This window comes from Phocoena sinus, chromosome 20 (genome assembly GCF_008692025.1).
Source record: "Phocoena sinus isolate mPhoSin1 chromosome 20, mPhoSin1.pri, whole genome shotgun sequence".
NCBI classification, from domain to species: domain Eukaryota; kingdom Metazoa; phylum Chordata; class Mammalia; order Artiodactyla; family Phocoenidae; genus Phocoena; species Phocoena sinus.
This window is the reverse complement of record NC_045782.1, coordinates 49,343,005-49,361,838: the sequence shown is the minus strand read 5'-3', so window position 1 is coordinate 49,361,838 and position 18,834 is coordinate 49,343,005. Positions and strand designations below refer to the sequence as shown.

Here is an 18,834-nt window from a genome sequence, read left to right as displayed (position 1 = left end):
TGGAGCTTGTGCTCCACAACAAGAGAGGCTGCGACAGTGAGAGGCCCGCGCACCGCGATGAAGAGTGGCCCCCGCTCGCCACAACTAGAGAAAGCCCACACACAGAAACTTAGACCTAACACTGCCAAAAATAAATAAATTTATTAAAAAAAAAAAAAATTTAAAAAAATTTATTTAAACTATTGCTGATTTGGTGGTATGAGTTGTTTTTAAGGCATTTTTTTAAATTTAGGAGTTTTTAGTATATGTGCTGCTAAAACGAGCACAAAATTTAGGGGTTAACATACAACGTTGTATTAGTTTAATGTGTACAATGTGATGATATATATATATATATATATATATATATATATATATATATATATATATATATAGAGAGAGAGAGAGAGAGAGAGAGAGAGAGAGAGAGAAATGATTACCACAGGAAGGTTAGTTAATACCTCTATCACATCACATAATTACCATTTTTTGTTGTGGTGGTAGTGAAAATATTTAAGATCTACTGTCTTAGCAACTTTGAAGTAAAGGATACAGAATTGCTAACTGTAGTCACCGTGCTGTACACGAGCTCCCCAGAACTCACCCATCTTCTAACTGGAAATTTGTACCCTGTGACCAACCTCTCCCCTTTTCCCACCCACAGTCCCTGGGCACCACCATTCTACTCTCTGTTTCTACAAGTTTGGCTTTTTTAGGTTCTACATATAAATGAGATCATACAGTATTTGTCTTTCTCTGTCTGACTTCTCTCAGCATAATGCCCTCAAGGTCCATCCGTGTGGTCGCAAATAGCAGGAATTCCTTCTTTCTCGTGGCTGAATAATATTCCAGCGTGTATGTATGCATACCACATCTTCTTTATCCAGTCATCGGCTGACAGACACTTAGGCTGTTTCCATGTCTTGACTACTGTGAATAATGCTGCAGTGAACACAGAAGTTCAAATATCTCTTAGAGACTGATTTCATTTCCTTCCAATATATACTCAGAATTGGTATTGCTGGATCACGTGGTGGTTTTCTTCTTAAGTTTTTGAGGAAGCTTCATACTGCTTTCCGTAGTGTCCGCACCAGTTTACATTCTCACCAACAGTGTGTAAGTGTTCCCTTTTCTCCACAGCCTCACCAACGCTTATCTCTTATCTTTTTGATAACAGCCATCCTAACAGGCAGGTATGAGGTGATATTGCACTGTGGTTTTGGTTTGCATTTCCCTGATGATTAGTGATGTTGAGCACCTTTTCACGTACCTGTTGGCCATGTGTACGTCTTCTTTGGAAAAATATCTATTCAGGTTCTTTGCCCATTTTTTAATTGGATTATTTGCTTTTCTGCTATTAATTTGTGTGAGTTCCTTATATATTTTGGATATTAATCCAGGGACTCTTCTAGTGTTATTTTAACCATTTTGTTGAATATTTAAAAATGTAACATCTTCCCATTAGTTTACAAGAAAACCTGACCAACACGAGGGGAGATAGAAATTTATTAGCCAAATTTTTTTCTTTTCTGGCTGCATTGGGTCTTCATTGCTGTGCGCGGGCTTTCTCTAGTTGCGGTGAGCAGGGGCTACTCTTTGTTGCGGTGCACGGGCTTCTCACTGCGGTGGCTTCTTTTGTTGCAGAGCATGGGCTCTAGGTGCCTGGGCTCAGTAGTTGTGGCTTGCGGGCTCTAGAGCACAGGCTCAGTAGTTGTGGTGCACGGGCTTAGTTGCTCCGCGGCATGTGGGATCTTCCCAGACCAGGGCTCGAACCCATGTCCCCTGCATTGGCAGGAGGATTCTTAACCACTGCGCCACCAGGAAAGCCCACCAAAAATTTTAAAATTGCATAACTGGGTGGCTTAAAACAACAGAAATTTATTTCTCACAGCTCTGGAGATGGAGGTGCCAGCAGCTTTGGTTCTTGGTGAGGGTCCACTTCCTAGTTTGCAGACAGCTGACTTCCTGATAAGTCCTCACATGGTAGAGAGACTAAGAGCAAGCTCTTAGGTGTCTGCTCTTATTAGGGCACTAATCCCATTGTGGGAGCCCCACCCTCATGACCTCACCTAACCCTCATCACCTCCCAAAGGCTCCACCTCCTAACACCATCACATTGGGGGTGAGGGCTTCAACATATGAATTTTAAGGGGACCCAATTCAGTCCATAACAGCCAGTAAGACAATCGTGGACATAAAATGGGATCATAAAAAATCATCTAAAAGAAAGCAGGAATAGGGAACAAGAGAACAGATGGGACATGTTGAAAACAAACAGAAAGATGGTGGGTTTCAATCCATCCTATCAATGATTACAGTAACCATCCCCCTCCCAGTACAAGCCAGGCCTCAGCTGAGAGTGAAAAGGTTGGGTGGGAGCCTGAGAGACCAGGAAGGAAACTAGGACCAAGGAGAAGGTTTTTAGTGGATGAGAGAGACAAGTTACGATTTAGAACTTTGGGCTTTAATGTCCAAAAATGAGACACTTCTGACGTTGAAAAGCAACCCACAGAGCTATGGAACCCGGCCAGGGAAATGTAGAGCTTTAGTACAACGGGGCATTACAGTGGAAAAGGGGCAAAGGTATAGGTCAGCTGGAGAGGCAGTGTCATTACAGACTTCGGGCTGGAAGACACCCACCTGTTCCTGGTCCTAGAAGATCTGAGGGTTCCCGAGCTCAGACCCGCAGACAGTGACCATCCCCCCTACAAGGTAAATGGAAAGGCTTGCCAGTAAGGAGCAAAGCTGATCTGATGTTGTTTCTATCTTTGGATTTGCAAAGCAGGTGACACCGAAGGTTTTACAAGATGGGCTCTTTCCTTGGCGCTCTGTTCACCGTTGTTTAACACCCATGGGTGGCCACTCTTGTGAGGTCCTGGGCTGGGGGTGGTTGGAACTGGTTTCCAAAACTCTAAGTGTGTTTATGAAAGAGGAGGGATGGGCTGGCCAGGGTTGAGAAAGAGGGCAGGGCCTCTCAGATCCGAAGAGCCGACCCCTCAACCCCGTGGTGCAAGCATCTTGCAGGCTTCTTCTGACAGTCATTTCCACTGGGGCAGGGGAGCTCCCTGCCACCTTGGCGGAGCCAAAACTGATCCCAGAGGAGCCAGGAGGCATGTTGGGCTCAGCTCACTCCCCCAACACGCGTGCTGCCCCCACCAAGGGCTACCAAGGGCCCTCTCCAGGAGCCCTCCCTCCACCGGGACAAAGGTAGGGAGGGTGAGGGCCGCGGAGTCTGGGACTCCAGCCCCGGAACTGTGAGCTCCAGGGCTAAAGCCCACCCACTAGTGTTTCGCTCATTCCTGAATCCCCGGCACCTGGCACGGTTCCTGGAATAGAGTTGGCTCAAGAAATATTTGAGATGAATTAATTGTTAATTAATAAAAAGTGAAGCAGAAACCATGACCGAAATCTAACAGTCCATTAAAAATGTGCAGCATTTACTCGCCAGCCCTGGAACACTAGATACTGAGGAGGAAGCCCTCGGGGCTTGAAAGCAGGGAGGGGGCGGGGTGAGGAGCACGAGGCACCTGCTTCAGGTGCAAAATTTAAGGGAGTCCCCAACACTCAGGGATCAAGATAAACGATATGCAATGCAATACTTGAAGAATATCAAAGTGAATGCAAATAACACGTGATAACAAAATATCCAAATTCCAAATAAAGACAGGATAAGCAGTGGTGCTACATTACGATGTAGCGCAGGAGAGACTGACTTGAAGACACTTGAGCAGAGGATTGCAGGAATGAGGCAGCCTAACCGGGTTTCCTTCCCCTCCGCTCCCAGCCCCAAGCTCCCAGGCTTTTCTGAGCTAATTGGCTAGAGAACAGTGGGTGTCTGACAGGGGGAAAGGGGTTCCTGGGGCTCGGTTTAGTCCCCACAGAGAGGACTGGGGCAGGTCTCCTCTGTGGCTACTGGGGAGATGACCACGATGCAGCCCTCTGTCCCCACTCCAGGGTGTAGAGCCACCCCGCACTTGGGCCTGTGAGTCTGTTTCCAGGCGTTCAGTGGAATCAGCTCCCTGGGGCACTATGCCCATGACAGCCCCGTGTGTTTGGAGAACATGCCTGGGAGCCGGCGTTTGGAGAACATTCTCATTACAAGAGATCAAACATACAAAGAGCAACAGCCAGACCAAATATGACAAGAGAACTCTGACTACAACCCCTGCAGCAGTCAGGCCAAAATGGCCAGGACTTGGCCAGGGACTGCCAGCTTCCCTCGTTTTTGCCCCTGCTTTCAAATCAGGACCAACCTGGCAAAAACAAATATGCCCCCTAACCAATCACGAAGGGTGTCCTGCTTGTAATTAGCATGCCAGCTGCCCTACGCCAACAGCCTCCAGTTGTGGCTCACCCAAAGCCTTGCCTTTGCTCTGCCAGAAGCTTTCTACTGCTCTGGCTGCCACCCATCTCTCTCCCTTCCTCCATCCATCTCTCCATCCATCTCTCTCCAAATGCAGGTGATTGGACTGACTCCCTGCCCTGGCCAGCTCTGAGGAAGCAGCCTGTGCTCTTCTCGTTGGGATCCGCTTAGCTTACAGGAGCGTGGCCTGGGGCACAGGCTCTGTCTTGGGTGCTGGTCTCTGAGTGGCTGAGCCGGCGAAGTAAGTGCTCTGAGGGTCCTGGGCTGCTGCCTCCACCCAGAACAGTCCCGCGCAACTTACTGGAAGGGATGCGGGGCGCTCCTGAGAGGCAGGATGGCGTCATGGGTAGGAGCCCAGACATGTAGCCAAGTGGCCAGGGTTTGCAGCACCAGCCTGCCTGCAGCCTTGGTCAGCCAGCCTCTCACGCCTCATTTGAAAATGGGGGACAATGAAAGAGCCCCCTCAAAGCGCAGCACGTGGATTAACAATGGATGCTAAGTCTCACCTATTATTATCACTTGTCTCCATTTTACACATTGTCAAGTGGAACAATAAACTCACATGTTCTCATGGAGTGTTTTTTTCACCCTGAAAGCTAAAAAGTACAAGGTCCCTGCTTTCACGGCAGCCTTTAGGCATCCCTGACACTCTATTTCCAGCCCGTTGTGCACATTCTTAGATTTTGTTCTTTTCCATCACAGTCGAACACCCGGTCCACTGGGGTGATGCCAATGAGCACATTATTGTTGCTAAAAAAATTGCTAATTGCAGCAAGACTAATGGTTTCCCGGGTTGTCTGCATTGCACTAAGTCTACAGGACCCCAGCGCCCTCCCTCGAAGCTGCTGCCTGCCGAGTTAAAATGAGCCCAGTGAGAACATCCCTTCCTCCTCCCGTTGAAGCATGAGGGGTGGTGGGTACCTGGCTTCTTAACCTTAGTCTTTTCTGTTACCTTTTGTTCTTCCTCAGGTTCTCTCTGCTCCCACCTCCATTCAGAAATTCCCCGGGGCCCGTCCACGCGCTTCTGCTTCCGGTTCAGAGATCCCAGGCCCTCAGTGTTGACCTGACCCACAGGTGTCAATGCATGGGTCTCAGTTCTCATCCTGCGTAATAAGAAGCTTCCTGTTAAAATACAAATGTATTAACGGATAAGGACAACCATGCACACTTTTCCATAGATGGGTTTACATCACCATTTAGAACCCCAAAACACCCAGCCAGGGGGTGGGGAACCCAACCAACTCAGCAATCTCATCCCCTGCCCTGCTTTAGTTTTTCCCATAGAACGTATCACCTTCTAACACAGGGTTTAATTTACTTATTTATTATGTTTCTTCGTTGTCTCCCTCCATTAAAAGTATAGTTTCATCAGCTAAAGCAGTGCCTGGCGCATACTAAGTGCTCAAGAAATGTTCACAGAAGGAATCCATGAGTCATCCATGGCGTGCATGGTCCATGCTCAGTGACAGCCTGAGACTGCTTGTCCCGGGCCTGTGGTGAGCACGGAAATTGCAAGCCAACGTCCAGACACTCTGAAAGCTCCGTGGCATCTAACTGCATGGTCATTTTTTTCTGGTGGTTCATCTTTATCATGTTTTATGAAAGCATTAGTCGCATACTGGATTGGAAATTAATAACAAAGCAAAACAACTGGTCCTTTGCCACAGGCAATTTGAGAAGCACCAGACTAGCAGGCAAGAGGTCTGAGGGCCTGGGACACAGGAGAAGTGCATTTCTAAGGTACAAGTTTAAGTCAAGAGAGTCCAGAGCTGGGATGCTGTGTGCAGAGCTGCCACAAAGGCCCGGGGCAAGCAAGCCGGGGATTAAAATCCCTGTTGGTCAACAAGTCAGTAGCAAATGGTGAAGTCTCTTGTCTTTGTGGCATCAGGGAGTTTAGCAAATGCAAATTTCAAGGACGGGTCAATATAAAAGGGCTCATTCTGCAGGGACAGAGTGTGTCTGTGTGGCACTAACCTAGATGCTTCTGGGAAGGTATTTTGTAGATGTGATAAAAGCCCATAATCGATTGGCTTTACATAAGGGAAATGGCCTGGATAACCTGGGTAGGCCTCGCCCAATCAGCTGAAAGACCTTAAAAGCAGAGCTGCGGTTTCCCTGTAGAAGAAAGAATTCCACGTGTGGCCAACAGCTTCGGCCAGTGCCCCAAATTTCGTCTGCCTATTTCCCGGCCCTACGAATTCAGACTTGCCCAGCCAGCCCTCACAATCACATAAGTCAATCCCTTGCAATAAGTCTACACACACACACACACACACACACACACACACACACACACCCTGCTGGCCCTGTTTCTCGGGTTGAACCCTGATTGACACAGAGTGTATTAGCAACTAGGGCGAAGTTTTGGTGTGGTCAGAATACCAGAAAATCACTAAAACCTCTAACTTCCATTTATCCAAATATAACTGTCACTAGAACTCCTGCATTGTGGAGTAAGAAGCTGAACTTTCCATTTTCTCTATCCTTGGCAGCAAAGCATGGTCGTATTTCGTACCGAGGACACATCTTCTGCAAGTGCATAGCAGCCAGGATCGAAGACCACAGCCCAGCAAAGCTAATCCCGGTAGCTCTCTCTGGACCTAGTGTGGGCCATAGACCCAGCGTAGGATGTAAGGCCATTTCTCAACATCTTAGTGAAACGAGATTCTGAGGAGGAAACTGAGGCACAGAGCGATGGGGTACCCTTCCCTAGGGCACTGAGCTAACAGGGAGGCGGGGCTGGTCTGCGGGCTGAGTTCTCATTTATCAATAGACTGGATGATCCCTAAGAGCCTCCTACCTCTGCATCCTGGGGTTCGGTCCACGAGACACCAAACTCAGCATCAAATAGCAGCTGTCTGGTCTGGACAGCGAGCTTTTGTTCTGTGAGCTTCATGACTGTTGTGATGCGTCCTACCCTGGAATCGCTGAACAGGCTTTGAGAACCTCTGAATTTTTTTTTTTTTTTTTTTTTTTTTTTTTTTTGCGTTACGCGGGCCTCTCACTGTTGTGGCCTCTCCCGTTGCGGAGCACAGGCTCCGGACGCGCAGGCTCAGCGGCCATGGCTCACGGGCCCAGCCGCTCCGCGGCACGTGGGATCTTCCCGGACCGGGGCACAAGCCCGTGTCCCCTGCATCGGCAGGAGGACTCTCAACCACTGCGCCACCAGGGAAGCCCCCAACCTCTGAATTTTAAATCGACCTGATGAAGCTTCAAGACTGACCTGGGAGCACAGCTCTTGTTAGCATGTGCCTTAAAACCGCGGAGCGTTTTTTGGCATTTAAAGGTGCTGGGAGTGACCCAATCCTTCAAGGGCCAGTACTGGGTATATTTTCCCAGTGCTGGGTTTTAGCTCTTTTACACACTTATCCTGGGTTTGTCTCTCTAATGCACAAACGCACCAACAGTCGGCTCTGATCTCAGCACCCTGGCACTTCACTCTGTCTTTGCCCCGGAAACATGGGGAAATGCCTGCCCCATGGGAAAGCTTGCGGAAAGCTGCCGATCGCCAGTGGGGCTTCTTTCACACGGGAACCAACCGCACGTGGGCATGGAAAACGGCTTCAGAAAAGCCAACCTGGGGCCCTCCCAGGACCCAAGACACACTGTGGTCTGTGGTCTGCCTGCTCATGGTGGGAGGGGTCTGAGGCTCTCCCCTCCCCCCAACCCTTTCCATTAGCTAGAGAACCTGCTTCTGCCCCTCTTCAGTGATTTGCAAAAACAGCCACAACTCTCAAGAGTCAGATAAGTCAAGTTACGCGAAGGAATGTTGAAATACACAAAGCAGTCCGTTTGCTTTGAATATGCAGCTATTTGACATAAACCATGAAACCGAGAGGAAATCTCCAACTTTCCAAACGTGAGGAAGGAGGTGCAGGGAAGGAACCCCAGCCTGACCACACGCTCTCCTTGGAGGGAGCTGGCTGGCTGGGTCACTCCATCTGGAGGAAGCAGGAAGTTATGGAAACCAGATGCCCTGGGGACCCCTCGGAAATCAAAACAACGATAAAATGGGAGAGCAGAACTTTCCTTTGCAGACGGCCCTGGATTTTGTCATACAGGCTGGAGAGAGTTCCTGATTGATGTTTACGTCTGTAAGTCATTTTCAGGGTGTTTATAAAACTGAAGGGGAGAGAACAGCAGAAACACAACACATGCTGGGTCTTTAGAATAAAAATGGATTATCTTCTACCTGGAATGTGGTTAATGCTTTAAGTTGAGCAATCAGGGGAAAACCTACAGTCGAAATCTGGAAATTTCATTTCTTCCCAGTCTGGTCTTTTCGTAAAGATTTTGTGCCTTGAGGGTGGTTCCTCTGAGTCTCCCAATCTCTCTCCACTTCCTTGTGGAGCAAAGTGATAATGGGGAAAACCAAAGTAGAAAACACCTATCAGTGTTCTTCCCCAACCAGGGCAGAAGGGGGAACCTCTGGGCTTCAGACTGTGAGTTCACCTGTTGTGATGGTTAATTTTATGTGTCAACTTGGTTGGGCTAAGGGATGCCCAGACAGCTGGTCAAACATTATCTCTGGGTGTGTCTTTCTGGAAGAGATGAGCATTTGAGCTGGTGGATGGAGGAAAGAAGATGGCCCTCCCCGATGTGGGTGGGCATCACCCACTCTGGGGAGGGTCTGAGTAGAACAGAAAGGCAGAGGAAAGGTGAATTTGCTCCCTGCTGGAGTGCGGACGTCCACCTCCTCCTCCCCTCAGACATCTGATTCTCAGGCCTTCAAACTGTCTGGGACTTACACCATCGGCCCCCTGGTTCTCAGATCTTCAGACTTGGACTGAACATCTCCAGCTCAGTTTCGAGGCTGGAGAAGGCCTGGAGCCTGCCTTACTGCCCTGCTGGGATGCGTCCATGAAGCTCGTGCAGCATGATGACGTGCAGTAAATTAGGCAGAGAGGCTGGAGCTGCCTGGGCAGAGCACTGAGGTAAGGGACAGAGGGCTCAGGGCAGGGGCAATGTTAGGATGACTTTGCTGTGTGAGATGAAAGAACTTACCACCTGACCGTGTTCCCCAGCAAAGATCAAAGGACACCCCCTTTACAAAAGCAACAGGAAATGCATCGGGGAGAGGAGCGTTGACGTGTCTGAGAGGCTCCAGGCTGGCTGTCCTCTGTGGGCCTGCAGTTTACAGTAGGGGTCCAGCCATGGGACTGGGCCCCCCAGTGTCAGTGGAGATGATGATGTGATTACGGAGTGGAGAAGGCAGGTGGCAGCCCTCACTGGACAGTGGTCAGGTAGACGTAACAACTATAATGGGCAGCAAAGCTAAAAGGCCGTTGGGATGGGCAGGGAATTAGTGGAACCAAGACAAAAATCTAGAGCTGGTGAACAGGAGATTGTTATCAGCCATTCAGTGGAAAATCACGTTGGGTCAGTTTCATGCACCAAGAGTCCACCGATGAAGGGAGGACGCTGGTCCTCCTGAGAAAGAGCCCCTGCACTGGCACCACAGCTGTTTATGATAAAGGCCCCTTAACTCTTCCCTAAATGGACTTACAGCCGTTTATCAGAGTATTCACTGGAAAAAGGGGGACACCCCGAATTTTGAGGGCTGGTGGATATCGAGTCTGATGGTGACACCAAGATACCTGAAATGCTATTGATTCTTGCCACCACCTGGAGGGCTCTGAGATGGATTGGACGTGACGTGAGGAACGAGTGGATCTGAGCAGTGCGACGGGTGGACTGTATCACACCCTCTGGCGTCTTCTTCACATCCTGGTGGTCCACCTTCCAGCCACAAGCTTCATGGCCTTGTAGCCTGACAGTACTTTGCCTCTCCTGCACTGCGTCTCTCTCACACTGAGACGTCTCTGAAGACACAGCAAAGGACACCTGCGGGAAACCACACGGCACTCAGGCAGGTGCATATCTAGGGGTTCAGGGGCATGAACCAATCCCCCATGGGGCCAAGACCGGCCAGTGGGAAGACAGCCACTGATGGAATAGCATGAAGTTGCTGTCATGGGGGAATGACCAGGAATGGGATTAACAGACAGTTAGTTAAAGGGATGGAGCTGACTTTGGAAACTGGAGGAAAGGTGATCCATGTTATAAAGTGGCAGAGAACTTGGCTGAATGTGTTCAGTGTTTTATGGAAGGTGGAACTTATGAGCAATTAAATTGGATGTTTAGCGGATGAGATGGCTTCTCACGGGGCTCAGCAACCGGGTATAGAAACGCAGATGGACAGCTTGTGGCCCTGACCTACTGCTGAAGGTTTTCTGATAAAATATAGAAGAACCACGGCATAAAGGATTTGAGAATGTTGAATGGCCAGAGAGAGGCTTGGCTTCAAGGAAGACTTTCTGACCCCCTCCCTCCTTCCAAATAAGTGACCACTGGCCCCTCTGGTCTAAACACAATGTACACATGCTTCCATCATGTCCTGATTCCCCTGTCCTGCAATACTGTCCATGTGCCTTTGGGAGCAGGGACACTGTTTTCCCCATTGAACTGTAACTGCTCAGCACACTGCCTTGGATACAGAAAAAACTTAAATGGTTGTTGAATTAACAAATAGAATATTAAGTAGTAATTAGGTGTTGTTACACGTATGTACGTGGCAAGAATAGTTTTCACAACAGGTCAAATCCCAAAACTTATAAAAACCAATGGTGCACAGGCCAGACAATATGTAGACCTGGAAACGTGCCATAAAAGACAAAGAAAACCTAGCTTCTGCCATGTAGAAATCAAGTCTGTAGCTGTAAGTCTGGGTTTTGCTTGTTTATATATTTTTTGCTATTGTTAAACATTTCGGGGGAGGACTTAAAGCACAAGAGCTACTACCTTGCAATGCTAGGGAGAAACTGCAGAAGCCAAGGATGGTTCGTGGCTTAGGAAAAACAAACGTTCTATCCATCGTGCTGCTTCCCTTCACTGTCTGCATAATAGGACATCTCCAGAATGACAAACATCTCAGAGGGAAAGGTTGCTCCCTAATTACTAGGTCCAGGGAATGTTGCCTAGAAATAAGCTCAAATTAGGGATGATCTTTTAGGTGGATTCCAAACAAATGCTGAATTTGCTAATTATCTAACCTGACTTGCTTGCTGTATTGGATAGCCCCTGCTTCCCGCAGATTCTGGAACATTCTGGCTTTCCTCCAACCCTTCTGGTTCCCCTTTCTCATGGCCTTATGGACTCTTCTCCTTCCCTTCCCATAGCTGTTGGCGCCTCTTGACAGTTAATGCCCATCAAGGGAGAAAGTACCGGAAGCCTCCCCTGAGGGAGGAGCAGCAGGGCTAGCAGGGGTCCGGCAAGGAGTCAGAAGACGGGTCTTCCTCGGCCCTTCCCTTCCCGTTGGTGGCTCCCTGCTATGCCCTCGAAGGAGGGGTCTGGACCCAGTGACTGCCAGGGTCTGCTCTGTTCCCAAAGCGCCCCCCGCCCACATCCCTCGGTGCTGAACGCAGACACTGAGAGAGCGCTCCTGATGCTGGGTCTCCCGTTGCCATGGGTACAGCCAGAGGGTGACAGCTCTTCTGAAATCCCAGGCGTGACATAATATGGCCTCAGAGCAAATGCGGGAGCGTGTCCTCCTGGCTAAAGTGCCCCAGAAAATCAGCTACGTGGGACTGGCTAAATGACATGGAACATTCTGCTTTTTTCCTGCCATTTTCACAGGTGATGGAGGGCTGAGCTGTCAGCTGTTTCATCAGCCTCCTAGCGCCACTTCTGTGGCCCGTGGCCCCACCCCATCCGCACTTCCCCGGCGATGCAGCAGCCGCTCCTCAGCTGCCTCATCCGTCCCCTTGCAGAGGCAGCCACGTTTCAAAGGAAGGAAAATGCCCACCTGCCCGAAATCTCGGCAAAAGCCTCTGTGTCACAGTCTCTTATCATTTAAGTAACGTCCTGGGGTATTAAAAAGAAACCCCATAAACATATATATAAGTCACCCGGAGAGCAACACTTACAGAAAGGGTCAGAGTGCAATATCAGTGACCATCCAGCCCAAACCTATCCGGGCAGAACAGGCCAGGCCAGGTGCATCTCCAGGAAGAGAGAAGGGAACCAGGAAGGACGCAGCACAGGGGACCACAATGCAGAGGCCGGACCTGGGAGCCCCTGACGGACCCCAGACCGCAAGGGTGAGAGATGGGCAGAGCCAAAACATCCCGCTGAGGAATCACCCCCTTCCCCATTCAGGTGTCACAAGTATGCCCAGGACCCGCGGGGGTAAGGGGGACTTCAGTCCTCTGATCACATGGTCAGCCCTGGGCTTTGCCCTATGGCTGTCACACAATGCCCACAAAGGCAGCCCAAGGGCCACACAGGCTGACCCAAGGGAGTAACTGAAAATGAAGGGAAATGGCCCCCCTCCCCACCCCATGCCCATGAGTCAAGCCCATGGCCAGTGCAGCAGGTGAGAGATGAGGTGACCCCAGATATGTGTATATTTTTTACCGCAATTTTAAAAAATTAATGTAATACATGAACAACCATTGAATTGTACACTAAATGGGTGAATTATATGGCATGTGAATTACATCTCAATGAAGTTGTTCAAAAAAAGATATGTCCAAGTCCTGTCTGCCTAGAACCTTACATGACCTCATTTGTAAAAAGGGTTTTTGCAGATGTAACTAAGTAAAGGATTCTGAGATGAAACCCAACTCCATTTAGGGTGGGGCCCAAATCCAAAGACTGGTGTCCTTAAAGATAAAAGCAGAGGGAGATTTGAGACACAGACCCAGATGAGGCCATGTGAGGATGGAGACAGAATTGGGGTGATGTGGCCACAAGCCAAGGAATGCTTGGGGCCACCAGAGGCTGGAAGAGGCCTGGCAGGACCCTCCCCTACACCTCCAAGGACAGCACAGCCCTGCTAACGCCTTGATTTCGGACTTCTGGCCTCCAGACTGAGATGTTTTAAGCCCCCCAGTTTGTGGGGCTTTGTTGGCAGCCCCAAGAAGGGAGAGCCATCAGGAGTGACCAGAACTGGCCAGGTGTAGTGGAGGGAACCATCAGCCTGCCCCAGGACCAGGCATGGGGGGCGGAAAGCAGCCCTGGGCAAGTGTCTGGGGCTGCCGACTTGGAAGAGGGTATTAGAGATGAAAAATCTAGGCCCCAGTGACGTGGAAATCTATCTAGTCATGAGCCCAGATGGGAAACTGAAGATTCTGATTTTAAAAAGACAGTATTACCAGGGGCAAAGATTCAAAATATTTTGAAGAAAAACACTCCACAATTTGAGGTCTTTAGGAGAATTATAAGAACAGCATTTTTAGACTTTAAGTGGGGATTTCTGTGTGTTTACACTTCAGTTTTGGGAATCACAAAGACAGCGATCTGAATGGAGATCTGGAAATACAGTTTCCAATCTGGTTTTGCTTGGCCTGACGGTTCCCAAAAAAGCCTCAGGACTTACCATTTTGGCCAGATTCTTCGCTGGTCCCCCAATTGTCAGATGGATGAACGTGATCGTGGGGGAGCGCCGTCCCCTCACCAGCCCCAGCAGCAGAGTTGCCTGAGTTACACCACCCCACAGAGATGCAAACCCAGGAGCTTCATCGGTCTGGTGTCTGTGCATGTGGTTCTCAGAAGAAAAGCAGGATGACCCATTGATCCAAACACACACCTGGGACAGGAGGTAGCTTCTACTCACGAGTGGACGCGGGAGGGCAGCGAGCCCAGTGGCCTCGGGCTCCCACTCTCCAGCCACATTGCCGGGAGACTCTCTGCCGCTTACCTGCCGGGTGAACTGCTCACATCACTACACCTGTCTGGGCCTGCACTGCAGCTGTGGGGCCGAGGTACCGGGCAGGGCTGGCTCTGGGCTGTTGAGAGGTTAAATGCGTTGGAGCCTGGCCTGGCTTGGGATGAGCTCCATCCGTGTTTGTCCTTGCTCTCATGATGTCACCAAGGTCCCTCTGTGCTGAGCGGAAGGCTGGAGGCCCAGCATTCCTAAGTCCCCCTGATGGCACCTGCACAGCAGATTCTGCCTCTTTTGCTCCACAAGTGCGCAAATAGAGGCCTGGCCGGCTCACACCTGTCGCAGGTGTGACACTTGCAGGGCCCTTCTTTTCTCTTCCCTGGGGCCCGCCTGCCCACGAGGCCTCTTGGGTCACATGAGTCAGGATTTGGGAACGTGTACGGAGCTTGCAAACAACCAGAGACTCTTTAAGGCAAACCAAGGGGTCTCGGTTTCCTCATTCTGTCCACCCCACAGGGCTGACCAGGGCCTGCTGTGCTGAGCAGAGGGAGTGGGCCAGGAGGGGTCCAAGCATCCCCAGCCCATCCGACACATCCTGCCTGACCAACCAATGACCCAGCAAGTGGACACCCTCTTTCTTTGGAAAAGAGGAGACAAGAACCTCAGAAAGCTGATTTCAGATACCTGAAGAGCCGTTCAAAGGAAGCAGGGTCAGGCTGCCTCGATGGCTGAAACAGCGAGAGTGCGGCCCATAGGAAAAGTGCCAGGAAGGCCAGCTCGCCCCCAGTGAGGGGGATTCTTCTCAGACTCAGGCTGCCAGAGGATGCAGGGAGACAGACGGGCTCACGGAGAGGGCTTTACTCATCCAGGGCCATGGCTTTCAGATTAGCAACACCTCTGGGGAAAAAAAAAAGGAAAAAATTCACTGGACTTCATCAAAATTTTAAATGTTTGCTCTTTCAAAGACCCTGTTAAGAAGATGAAAAGGCAAGCTAAGACTGGCGGAAAATATCTGCAAAGCACGTATCCAGTATCTAGACTAGATAAAGAACTCTCAACACTCAACAGTAAAAAAAAAAAAAAAAAAAAATCCAATTAGAAAATAGGTCAGAAAATGAAGAGATATTTCACTGAAGAGGCAAACAGATGGCAAATAAGGACATGAAAATACATTCAACATAACTAAACCATTAGGGAAATGAAATAGTAAAGCCAAAAAGAGCTATCAGTGCATACTTATTAGAACACCTAAAATAAAAAATAATGTTAATGCCCAATGCTGAACGTGCAGAAAAACTGGATACCTTCTCCATGGCTGGTGGGAACGTAAAATGGCATAGTCTCTTTGAAAAAGTTTGGTAGTTCCTTTAAAATCTAAACAGACAGTTATCATATGACCCAACAGTCGTAGTCTTGGGCATTTATCCTAGAGAAAGAAAACGTATGTCCACCTAAAAACCTTATATGATTATTTATAGCAATTTTTATTCAGAGTAGCCAAAAAGTAGAAACAAGCAAAATGTCCTACAGTAGAAGTAGGACGGTTAAACAAACTCGTGCATCCATACTGCTGAATAGCGCTTAACAAAAAGAGGGAAGGAATTACTGATGTATACAACAACTTGGATGGATCTCAGGAGGGTTATGCTGAGTAGAAAGGCCCATCTCCGAGGGTCACATAGAGGATGATTTTATATAATTTTGTCAAAATGACAACATCATAGAGATGGAAAACAGATCAGTGCTTGCCAGGGATTACAGGTGGTAGGGGACAAGGTCATGGGTGTGACTATTGAAAGGATGTCTGTGAGGAGATCTCTGTGGTGAGGGAACACTCCTGTATCTTGATTGTGGTGGTTACATAAATTTATACATCTGATAAGATGAGAGGACTATACATACATTTTATGAGTGTTAATTTCCTGGTTTTGATATTATACTACAATTACGTAAGATGTAACCACTGGGGAAAACTGGGTGAAGTGTACACAGGACCTCTCTGTACTATCTTTACAATTTCCTGTCAGTTTATGAATGTTTCAAAAAAAGGTTTTTTTTAAAATATACAGTGGGAGAGATGATAGAAGGTGAAATATTCTATGCTTCTTCTATTTTCTGAGAGTAGATGAGAAATATTCATTCCTTTTAGACAAAGTATTCACAATGTAAGGCTAACTAAAAAAAGAATACGCATCTATGTAGCTTCCAAACTAGTGGCGGTAGGGATGAACTAAAGAAAGCTCAATTAAAAAGACAAGAAAAGGGACTTCCTTGGTGGTTCAGTGGCTAAGACTCCACGCTTGCAATGCAGGGGCCCAGCTTTGATCCCTGGTCAGGGAACTAGATCCCACATGCCGCAACTAAGAGTTTGCATGTCGCAACTAAAAGATCCTGTGTGCCTCAACTAAGACCTGGTGCAGCCAAATAAATAAATAAATATTAAAAAAAGAAAAAGACAAGAAAAGAGGAAAACATATGAAATGTGGAACAAGAAAATTCATAATATGGTAGATACAAATCCAGAATAGTAATTATGATTGTGAATGGACTAAATTTGCCAGTAAAATGACAGAGGTTGTCAGATTGGACCAAAAAATTGATATCAAGCTACATTTTAATAACAAGAGATTCTGTTTCATTACAGAAAGATCGAGGGTAAATATGAGAAGCAAACACTACCAAGAGGAAGCTGGTTTATCCTATATTAGTGGGAGGTGATAACCAACTTCTTCTTTTGAGACATTCATAAATTGACAGGAAATTGTATAATTTAAGGCAACGAATGTTCCGCAGAAAAACCTGTACGTGAATGTTCGTAGCAGCATTATAATAGCCCAGATGTGGAAAGAACCCAAATGTCCTTCACTGATGAATGGATACATAAAATGTGGCACGTCCATACAATAGAACAGCATTCAGCAATAAAAAGGAACGTTACAACGTGCATGAACCCTGAAAACATTATGTTTAGGAAATAAGCCGGTTACAAATGACTTCATATATATGATTCCTTTTATACGCAAAACCAGAATAGACAAATCTCGAGAAAGTGGATTGCCTGGGGCTAAGAGAATAGTGGGGGTGGTAATGGGGTGTGCCTGCTAATGAGTCTGGGATTACTTCTAGGGGCAAAAAAAAAGTTCTAAGATAAGACTGTGATAACGGATATACAGCCCTGTGACTCTACCGAAAACCATTGAATTGTGCACTTGAAACTGGGTGAATCGTGTGTTAATTGTATCTAAATAAAGCTGTTTTTAAAAATAGACTTAAAAAAACCCCAAAGCCCAGGCCACACCCCATTTCCAGGATTCACATTAGAATCTATTTCTAATAGAGTCACATACTTAATTCACATTAGAATTGGGACTCAGCCATCAGTCCTTTTAAAAATTCCCGAGTCACTGCAACGTGCAGCCACCTGGAGCATCAACAGACCAGGTGACAGCTACGTTTCCCCCGAGCCTGAAAACCCTCAGCTAGACTAGGTCCCCAAGCCTGACGCTCACTCTCACATGGGGGCAGACACTCTATGCGGTGCACGCCCTGGCTAGGCAGAAGCACGATGGCACCAGACACCATAAATGCAGTCCAGGCCACTCAGCGCTGTCAGCTGACATTGGACCTCCCGCCTCTCTTGCTTTGGGGCTCAAAGGAACAGCCACTCACAACAATGGTCGAAGTGTTCTATCGTCTCCTGGGAGTGAGGATGTGGGTGTTCCCAGTGACGCTCAGATTATTCAGGGCCCGTAAGACTGCATTCCAGCCTCCAAAACACCTGTAGCTGTGGCGGCGCTTCCGCGGCAGGTGGAGAGTCCAGGGAAAGGAACGTGAGCCGCAGACGTTCCACTACCCCCCGGGCCTGGCCTGCTCCTTGGCGGAGGAACCAAGAGATCCTGGGAAGGTGACAGCTTCGGCAGAGACCCAAGTCCCATGCCATACTGGGCTGGATAGTGCCCCCCAAAGATGCACATCCACCTGGAATTATATGTGAGACTTTATTTAGAAAAAGAGTCTTCGTAGATGTAATTAGTTACATGGGATCCTCCTGGATAAGGGTGGGCCCTAATCCAATGAGAGTGTCCTTATGAGAAAGCAGAGGCACAGAGGGCGGAGGCCATGTGACACGGAGGCAGAGATCACAGAGATGCAGCCACACACCGAGGATCGCCGAGGTTTGCCTGCAGCCGCCAGAAGCTGGGAGAGGCAGGCGGGATCCTCCCCTTCATTCCTTTAACTCCCGTTTCACACACCAGGGCCGGTCCTGGACAACAAGAGGGCCGGATGATTTCTCACTGTGGACCAGGAAGGAGAGAGGAAAGGGAAAGGCTTCGAGACTGGAGGCTGCCCGACGACACCCCCGCCTTTCTCTCCCTTTCAGAACTCTGCTTCCGGAGGGAAGACATCACGAGGAAGAAGAGCACGTTCGTATGTTCTGCAAGGAAGGTGGTCCTCAGCAGTAACTGAAGACACTGCACCACTTTGCTGTCCCTCCCGTGCCCCCACCCCGACCCCAGCAGATTGTCCCACGTGACAAAGGACAGCAAACTGTGTGCCGGGGGCCGGGGTGAAGTTCCCCCCTACCCCCGTAGGGACAAGATCGTCTTCCCTGAAGCCTGAAGGGCGCGGGGTTTGGCAGAAGCACCTCCCTCCCATGAAGGTAGCCGAGAGACAGAACCTGCAGGTACGTCAGTGCCGGGGTGAGCAGGGCCAGGCAGAGGCAGGTCCCACCACCCGCCCGCTCATCATGTCAAGGTGGGCAGGACAGGATTCCTCAGGTTCCTGTGGACCCAGGGAGGCCACAGACGTGGCTAGAGGACCAGCCCCG

The 18,834-nt window shown here is 48.8% G+C and overlaps 1 protein-coding gene across 3 annotated transcripts in view; it reads right to left on the bottom strand.

The window, feature by feature from the left end:
• Positions 1-18,834, bottom strand: part of DNAH17 (dynein axonemal heavy chain 17) — a 163,113-nt gene that overhangs the window by 135,402 nt on the left and 8,877 nt on the right. For all 3 annotated transcript variants that reach the window (XM_032617880.1, XM_032617881.1, XM_032617882.1), the window contains exons 3-5: positions 14,691-14,903; positions 9,940-10,186; positions 5,295-5,464 (exon numbers count right to left, since the gene is read on the bottom strand). The gene's annotated coding sequence lies outside the window, so the exon portion shown is untranslated. The remainder of the gene's footprint in view (positions 1-5,294; positions 5,465-9,939; positions 10,187-14,690; positions 14,904-18,834) is intronic.